Below are 9,596 nucleotides of genomic sequence, written 5' to 3'. Positions count from 1 at the left end.
AAAATAAGTATATATTCACAGTGTATACCTGGAGAAAAACCATTGAGAGATCTAAATGCAAATGATAAAACCACAAAATCCGTAGGAAAATCTCTCAGAGATCAAAAGGACTACATAGCAAAAAAAAAAAAAAAAGAAAAGAAAAGAAAAAAGATATAACAATAATCCAAAGACCGTGGTAAAATTATTTACCTATATCATAGAAATGGACAAATATTCTTATTGTATGTACAAGGCTACATAAAGAAATCGCCGGTTCTGAAAGGATCCCTCCGCGTCCAAAAGACCACAGGGTCGCGGTCAGGGGAGTTCTTCCAAGGATTCCGGGTCGGGCAGTCCCCTGTGGACGGCTTTGACCAACATTCTGGGGCGTGTACCTGGACTACTCGCTGAGGACTCTGGGGAGCGTAGTCCACTGCGGGGATGCGAAGCGGAGGGTCGCAGAGCCACGGGTCGCGCCGAGGATTCTGGGTAGCGTATTCCCGGCCGCGCAGAGGCTTCTGCGTAGCGTAGCCCGGGCGGCGCCGAGCGGTCCAGATCCCTGGGCGTCACCGAGCTGGGAGGTGGGTAGTCCACCGTCGGTGACCTCACCTCCTCCGTTCGCCGTCAGCCGCCTTGGTGAGTCGCGCTCCTGCGGGTCCCTCTCTCCAGCCCGCGCTTCCTGCGCAGGAAGAAGGGCCGGGAAGGCCTGGGACGCCAGGGCGCTGCTGGGGCCGTAGCGCGCCCTCCCTCAGGCCCGGCGTCTCCATGTTCTGGGGAGGGGCGGAGACCCAGGCCACGCCTTGGAGTGGGCTGTGGTGCTGCGGCTCGCCGAGCGCCCCGGGTCTGGGCCGCTACTCCGTCTCCGTCCCCGGTTGCGTGTAGTGGCGGTTAGGCAGCCAGGATTTCACAGGGGCGCCGAGCAACCCAGGTCTCCGTGTGCCAGGGTCGCCGCTCCTCGAGTGGGGACGGGCCAGCGGCCTAGGTAGCTGCCACGGGGGTCGTTTGGCTGGAGGTGGTGGGGGACTCCGCCACAGACTGGGTCCACCGGTTGGGTGGGGCTTACAGCCCAGAGACTGATGGACTAGGTCCGACTCGGGTTCCCTCCGACTCTTGATGCTCCAGACTTTGTTGTGGGAGGCGGGACCGGGGAGGACTTCGCCCGCGTGTTTTGGGGAAGGGTCGCTGCTTTGGGTTGGGGGCAGCCCGCCTTGGGACTATCTTCCTTGGGTGGGAGGGTAGGCCGGGACCAGATGTCCTGGCACGGGCACTTCTAGACGTGTGTGGGGGGCTCTGCGTGGGGCAGCGTCCGCGGGAGGTGAGGTAGCTGTGGGGACCCAGGTGGCCTCTTCCCTGGAGCCCTGCTAATGATGGCAAAATATATTTAAAGAGGTTTATTCTGAGTCAGTGTGAGTGACTGTGGCCCAGGTTATTCAGTCTCAAGAGGTCCTGAGAAAGTGCCCGAGGTGGTCGGCTTGCAGGTTAATCTTATACAATCCAGGGAGACAGGAATTTCAGGTAAAATCATAAATCAGCCTGAGCACTGTGGGAGGTCAGGAGTTCCAGAGCAGCCTGGGCGGCACAGCGAGACACCCTGTCTCTACGTAAAATTAGAAAAATAAAAAATTAGCAGAGCGTAGTGTCCCATGCCTGTGGTCTCAGCTACTTCGGTGGCCCAGTCAGTTGAGTCCGGGAGGTGGAGGCTGTAACGAGCTATGTTGGCTGCACTGCATGCCAGCCTGGGCAACACAGCGAGATCCTGCCTCAGAAAATCATAAATCAATGTGAGAAAGATACACATGGGTTCCTCCCAAAAATCCAGTATCTCCAAACGGGTTTACACCTCATGGGGGCACTTAGGTATTCTTTAGTGGACAATTGGTTGAGAGACTTAAGCTGTTGCCTAAAGACTGGAATCAGAAGTATGCCAGAGTTAAGGGGATTGCATAGATCAAAGTTCTTGTTATGTAGATGAAGCCTCTTAGTTGGCAGCACACAGAATAGATGGTAAATGTATGTTTTCAGTTATTTTTGTTTCTTTGTTTGTTTTTGTTTTTTTGAGAGAGAGTCTTGCTCTGTCGCCCAGGCTAGAGTGCAGTGGCGTGATCTCAGCTCACTGCCACTACCACCTCTCCGGTTTGAGCAGTTCTCCTGCCTCAGCCTCCTGAGTAGCTGGGACTACAGATGCCCACCACCACGCCTGGCTGATTTTTGTATTTTTAGTAGAGATGGGGTTTCACCATGTTGCTCAGGCTGGTCTTGACCTCGTGACCTCAGGTGATCCACCTGCCTCGGCCTCCCAGAGTGCTGGGATTGCAGGTGTGAGCCACCATGCGTCAAACTGGCTGTCTCTTCCAGACCTAGGAAAGGCTTAGAACGAAGGAGATCTGGCTACATTAGTGGAGATTTGCTACAGATGCAAATTTTCCCACTAAAGGCAGCTTTGCGGGGCTATCCATTTCAGTATGTTGCGCCTGTGGCAGCCACTTCAAAACTTGTCAAAGAAGTATATTTTGGGCTAAAATAACTTCCTTCAGCATCTGCTGTCATGTGATGCTGTACCAGAGTCAGGTTGGAAAGTGAGCCACATTATATAAGAGTTTACTCGTCTGATTAGATTTTATGGTTTCTAGGGCAGGACTCCCCAAGCCCCATATATACGCATTTGGGCAAGGGAAAAAAGGTGAGTTTCATCCTCACCAGGTTGGTAGGGCTTCCTTGGTTATTGGAGTGGGAGTAACAGCAACCATTGGGCCCAGCAGTTTTTTTAAATGCCTCTGGGGCTGTGGACTGGCCAAATAACTGATTTTAATCATTTCATTACGGAAAAATTGTAAGCAGAACCCCATGGTAGAGAGACCCATCAGTCAAGATATACCTCATGACCTTGCAAGCTAATCTAGCTTGACCCAGATCCCCTCCTAACCTGTGCAGATTCATTGAGAAATGTCAGAGCCCTGCCTACTGGTTAAGACATAACCCTTTACAGTGAGAACTGAAACCCAGGCTCTATCACTTTCTTGGCTGCGTTGCTTTGAGAAAGGTATTTAAATGTTTTGTGCCTGTTTCATCATCTGAAATTGGTGGGTAATAGTCACTTCATAGAACATTTGTGAAGATTGAAGGCAGAAAAATTTGTGCCATGCCTGGAACCGTCCCTGGCATATATTAAATTCTCAATGTGTTAAATATTATAATGAATATCAACACTTCCTTATTCTGGAAGCACCGACAGGATAAGCTGTGTTTAGTGTAAGCATCGTTTCAGGACAGGCTCTGTTGTGATGCCCACACTCGGAATCTGTTCCCAGGAACCTGCCTACAATGGTTTTCTTCTCTGGAAGACTTTGGGTCCTTTTTTTTAACAAGAAGAGGCTCTACCCTGGTACTGAGGATTTCCAAGGCCACCTTTGAGGATCACAGAGCTAATTTTAGAACTATTTTAGTCCCCAGCTCCTCTTCCTCCACTCCCATGTTACCCATGAGAGGACTGCCTGCAGGGTAAGGGAGGACAGCCCAACCCCAGGTGGGGACTTCTTATGTATTGCCTTCCTGCAGTGCCTTCTCTGCCCTAAACCATCATGGGTTTCCTTTGCTAATGTCTGACATCTTGTGCCCTACACTGTCCCGTCTGAGGCTCAGAACCTCTCAGCTGGTTCTCCTCGTGGGGAAGGTTCCCCAGATCTGATGCCCTCATTCAGGGCACTTCCATCATTGTCCCTACATTTCTTCTCTCAGTGCTTTATTCAGGCTGCTGCATTCATGGTGCAGACCAGGTCTTGTAAAAAATTATTCTGTCAGCATGTGCTGAGCCATTGTCCTGTCCCAGGGACAGGGCTTTATAGTCATTGCCATATTCATCTCTTCAACCAGTGTGGAAGTTAAGAATTGGAATCCCCATTTCCCAGACTAAGAAGTAGTGTGTTAATCAGTTGAAATAATTTTCACTACTGAGCATGGTGGCTCACACCTGTAATCCCAGCACTTTGGGAGGCTAAGGTCGGCAGGTCACCTGAGCTCAGGAGTTCGAGACCTGCCTGGCCAACATGGTGAAACCTCGTCTCTACTAAAAATACAGAAATTAGCCAGGCATGGTGGCTCACGCCGGTAATCCCAACTACTCTGGAGGCTGAAGCAAGAGAATTGCTTGAATCCAGGAGATGGAGGTTGCAGTGAGCAGAGAACATGCCACTGCACTACAGCCTGGGGGACACTGAGACTCTGTCTCAAAAAATAATAATTTTTACTTTATGTAACATATCTGGGATCAAGTGGACTGGGTTGTGGAGCAAGCTGGGATTTTGGGGGTTTCTGTTAAGAATTAGCTTCACTGAGGTATAATTGAGACAAAATTTCTCACATTTTAAGTTCTAGTTAATGAGTTTTAAGAAATGTATATAGTGAAGTCTTGATCTTCAAATCAACATATGAACATTTTTCATCCCCAAAAATGTAGGAGCTGTTTTTTAATCTTAGGAAAATTTTAATGAAATGTATGTGGAGGAGCTAAATGTTTCAAGTTTGCCTTATGTTCATATCTAATTTATTGGTAACTAATTTAAACCACTTTCTTCTGGCTCTCAGTTTCTGTTCCTACTGGATATTAAGTCCCACAGATGTCAACAGATGGCAGGAGTGAGATCAAACAGTTTGCAGTGTTCTCCACTCACACCCTGGAAATGAAGGTTTCCTCTGTTTTTCCTCTCCAAATTATCTTGGAAGGGATATTCAATTTTTTTTTCAAATTTACAATGAAAAATATTGAAGAAGGAACTAAAGTAGAGAGAATATATAACAAATCTCTCTGTTCCCTACTTGCACCTTAACACTTTGCTCTTCTTACTTCATCCAACCCCCTCCCCACCCCACGCTTTCTGTTTTCAGGATAGAGCATCTTGAAGCCAATCCAAGACACCATTTTATCTGTAAATTTACTGCAGCTGCTTCTCTGAGGACTATTTTTGTTGTTATTGTTTTGCTTTTTAACATAACTAGAGTACCAGAATCACACTCAACAAAATTAGCAATTTATTAATTTCACCCATTACCCAGTTTATGCAGAAATTGTCCAGGTCTCAAAAATTTCTCCTCACAATTCAGATTTCACACTCAGGTTCATTAAGATGGGAAGCATGAGAGAAGAAACATCTAGAAACCAGCTCAGTAGTGCCCCCTGTCTGTTTTACTTCTCTCTTTGTGATCTAGGTAAAGGAAGTTTCCCTACCTTGGCAAACTACCCATCTGCTTGCTTAGGTGCTGAGGCTTGTTCATGCTTTCCTTGTCATGGCTTTTTCCTCCGCTTCCTCCTTCTGCCTGCCAGGCTTATCTCCTAATTCTACTTCTCCACTGTCTTTTGCCTCTCTGCCCATGAGGACAAATAATGATCACAGCCACTTACCTAATTGCCTGGCCCTAGTTCTGGTCCCAACTATAATCAGAAATGTGGATTCTGAAATGGCAGTGAGGAGCTATGTGGACTATATCTCCAGTAAAACACCGTAACTTGTAATTTAGAAAACCAAAAACAACCATTTAAACTACACAGAATTTGTCTTAAGACCACTCAGGAATTTAGAGAAACATTTATTCAGAAAAATCAACCGAGCCTTTCTGAGAACAGTGAGAGTCTGTAACATTTGACACACAAACTGCTACCCTCCCCACCCCCATTTTGGTCCGCTCTGAGAGAAACTCCACTATGGGCTGTGAAAATGACAAGATGGAACCCTCTCCCTCTCCAGTTCTCAGTCTATTGTGACAGTTTTTCCCTGAGAGAGGCATGATGCCACTATTCTTAACTTCTCTCCCCCCGCCAGTCCTGTGTTCCTGAAGCTGGTTTCATGTAAGCGTAGTTGTGAAGTGTGGGTAGGGACCTCCTTGAATTTATTCTTGGAGTTTGTTGAGTGTGCTGGCCTTGTAGATTCATGTCTGTCTTCAAATTTTGAAGTGTTGTCCATTATTTCTTCAGTAATCTATCAGCATCTTCTCCTAGACACCCATATATATGTCCAGTTAATGGTGCCTTATAACTCTCTTGGCTCTGTTTACTTTATGTCATTGTTTTCTCTTCCTGCTTCTCTGTCTCTGTAATTTCTTCCCTGTATGTTTACTGATTATTTTTTTTTGCCTGCTCATCTGCTGTTAAACCCCTCTACTGAATTTTTCAGTTACTATGTTTTCAGGTCCAGAATTTTCGTTTGCTTCCTTTTTGTAATCTCTGTTGATATTTTTATTTTGTTCATATATATTTTCCTGATTTCCTTTTCTCTATATGTGTTTACATGAGTTTTTGAGAATATTTTAGACAGTCTAAAATCTGTCTAGTATGCCTGAAGCTTATGTTTCTCCAGGGAAGGTTTGCATCACTTTATTTTCTTCCACTATTGGTCCATGTTTTCTGAGTTTTTGTTGTTGTTGTTGTTGTTGTTGTTGTTAGAAATTAGGCATTGTGGGAAAAAACAACCTCCTTTTCCAATTTTTGCAGACTGACTCTTTTCCAGGGAGGATTTTTGCTATTACCTTGGCATTGGTTCTAAGCTTTGGTATCAGTCTGAGGAGAAGTTTTAAGATTTTCTCAGGCCTTTTTTGAGCATGGATCTTACCTTTGCTTGTGGCTTTTTCCATTTGCTCATAGGCAACTGCTTTTAAATACTTATTTGTCCCAAGAGTCTCTCCTCTGGGCCCTTGATGGTCTGTTGCATGTCTCTACCCATAATATCTTGCCCCAGGCATCTGCTTTTCAGTCTGTCTGCATCTTTGCCAAGCATGATCCAGTGCTTTTCCTCCCTAAGGTGTGAGATCCTCAAAACAGAGAGAGCAGTCCCTCAGGCAGCCTCCAACAGCTTAGAACCTTGTAAGAAAGGTCTACTCTGCTTTCTCAGATTTGAGGGAAGGAAGTGGAAACTGGGATGCTGCTTTAGAAGCTCTGTTGTATTCTGCACCTGTAATTTTTTGCCCCAGGGATCTATAGGCAAGTTCACCATGAGATTTTTCCGTTAGGCAGCACTTGGACAGGATAGAACACTGGGAATAAGGAGTATTGGGATGCAAATATGACTGTCTCCTGTTTTGTTTTTGTTGTTGTTGTTGTTGTTGTTGTTGTTGTTTTCCTGAGACTGTGTCTTGCTCTGTTGCCCAGGCTGGAGTGACAAAGCTCATTGCAGCCTCAACCTCTTGGGCTCAAGCCAGGAGTAGCTAGGACTACAGGCACGTGCCACCACACATGGCTAATATTTATATTTTTTGTAGAGACAAGCCTTTGCCATGTTGCCCAGGCTGGTCTTGAACTCCTGGGATCAAGCGATCCACATGCATCAGCCTCCCAAAGTGCTGGGATTACAGGAAAGCCACTGTGCCCAGCCAACTGCCTCCTGTTTCTAATGTGGCTTTTTCTTGATTGGGCAGTTTCTTGAATACTGGGGACTTTTGAGTATTTTCAAATGAAGTTTGTTCCTATAAGATTATTTTAGGCAATTTTTTGGTAAGCATAGAATTAGCAATATGATTAATGCTTTTTCTGTAAACTAGTATTATGAAAAATCTCAAATGGGTAGCAAAATTGGGAGAATGGTAATATGAATCCCCATGTTGCCTTCATCCAGATTCGATAAATTTTAAAACCATAGATAGTTTTGTTAGATTTATCCCTTCCCCCTGTTTATGTGCCAAAGTATTTTAAACAAATCCAGATGTCTTGTTATTTTACCCATATATATTTGGTCTCTGAGAGGATTTTTAATCAATGTTGAGGTGTAACTTGGGTACCATAAGAAGCACTGCTTTTAACTGTATACTTTAATGAGTTTTGACACAGGTCACTTATCACCTCAATCAAGATACAGAACATTTCAACAGAGTTCTCATGTGCCCTTATATGTAATCACTCTAGAGGAAAATAGTCAGGAATTCTCACCAAAATATGGACAAGTAGCATCCAGCAATGCATGAAAAGGATGATATATTCTAGCCAAATGGAGTTTGTGCCTAAAAAACCAACGATAGGGTGAACATAGAGTAAGCTACCTGTGGAGATATTTAACTTTTTTTTTTTTTTTTTTTTTTTTTGAGACGGAGTCTTGCTCTGTCCCCAGGCTGGAGTGCGGTGGCGTGATCTCCGCTCACTGCAAGCTCCGCCTCGTGGGTTCACACCATTCTCCTGCCCCAGACTCCCGAGTAGCTGGGTCTACAGGCACCTGCCACCATGCCCTGCTAATTTTTTTTTTTTTCTTTGAGACTGAGTCTCTGTCGCCCAGGCTGGAGTGCAGTGGCACAATCTCTGCTGACTGCAAGCTCCGCCTCCCAGGTTCACACCATTCTCCTGCCTTAGCCTCCTGAGTAGCTGGGACTACAGGCGCCCTCCACCACTCCCGGCTATTTTTTTTTTTTTTTTTTTTGAGACAGAGTCTCGCTCTGTCACCCAGGCTGGAGTGCAGTGGCGCGATCTCCGCTCACTGCAAGCTCCGCCTGCTCCTGGGTTCACGCCGTTCTCCTGCCTCAGCCTCCCTAGAAGCTGGGACTACAGGTGCCTGCCACCACGCCCAGCTAGTTTTTTTGTATTTTTAGTAGAGAGGGGGTTTCACCGTGTTAGCCAGGATGGTCAGGATGGTGACCTCGTGATCCACCCGCCTCCGCCTCCCAAAGTTCTAGGATTATAGGCGTGAGCCACCGACTGCACTGAGCCCGGCGGAGATATTTTACCTTTTATCTGTGGTTCTCAGCTCAGGAAGGAAAGGAAAGGCAGCTTCTTGCATGAATCAGCTTTCAGCTTAATATTTTTCTTTTGGCAGAGTGGTTTGAGTTCCCACGTTTTTCTTTTCCTTTCACTGCTTTCAGGGAGCAAAAGAGAAAAACCTACACGAGTATCTTAATGCAGAAAAATATTTGATAACATTTCACACCTATTCAGGGTAAAAATTCTCAGCAGATGAGGAATAGAAAGAATTTCCCTTAATAAAACAAAGGTTATGTGTGACAGCCTGGCTGCAATCATCATATTTAATGGTGAAGTGTGTTCACACTAAGATCAGGAACAAGCATTAATGTTGATTCTCATCACTCTTTAGCATTATCTTAGAATATCAAGGTAATTTGTTAAGGTATTAAAAAGGAATAAAAGGCATAAACGTTGAAATAGAACAAGAAAAACTTTTTATTCACAGATGTGAGTGTGTACATGGAAGAATCTGTAGTTAAACAACTAGATACTAGTAACACACAGTTTAGGAACTTGAGAAAATAAGGTCAGTATTTTTAAAGAGCACTTGTATTTCTGTAACCTAGCAGCAAACAGTTAAAAAATGAAATACATATACTACCACCAAAAACAAAATGTTTAAACTTCTAAGACTGAATGTAGGAGAATATCTTTGTGACTTTGGAATAGGTAAAGATAGCACAGATGAGACATGCAAGGATGTAAACTATTTAAGTGTACAGAAACAACAAAAATAAATGTTATAAATCGCCTTTCAACTGCCATCAGAAGAAGAAATTTCACTGCTTTTCTTCTCTAACTGCGTGTAAACCAAAAAGTATCAGAATCAAGTACCAATTTAGATGTTTTTATTATTATTATTATTATACTTTAAGTTCTAGTGTACATGTGCATAATGTGCAGT

At 44.8% G+C, this 9,596-nt stretch overlaps 1 protein-coding gene across 1 annotated transcript in view; it reads left to right on the top strand.

Moving 5' to 3' along the window:
* Positions 1 to 504: 504 nt before the first annotated feature.
* The window catches only part of LOC135965527 (uncharacterized), a 41,418-nt gene continuing 32,326 nt past the window's right edge, over positions 505 to 9,596 (top strand). The window contains 1 exon segment of the mRNA XM_074003213.1: positions 505 to 618. The gene's annotated coding sequence lies outside the window, so the exon portion shown is untranslated.

The sequence above is a fragment of the Macaca fascicularis genome, chromosome 10 (genome assembly GCF_037993035.2).
Source record: "Macaca fascicularis isolate 582-1 chromosome 10, T2T-MFA8v1.1".
Classification (NCBI taxonomy): Eukaryota; Metazoa; Chordata; class Mammalia; order Primates; family Cercopithecidae; genus Macaca; species Macaca fascicularis.
Note: the sequence above shows the minus strand (reverse complement) of the source record. Positions and strands in the feature narration are given on the sequence as shown.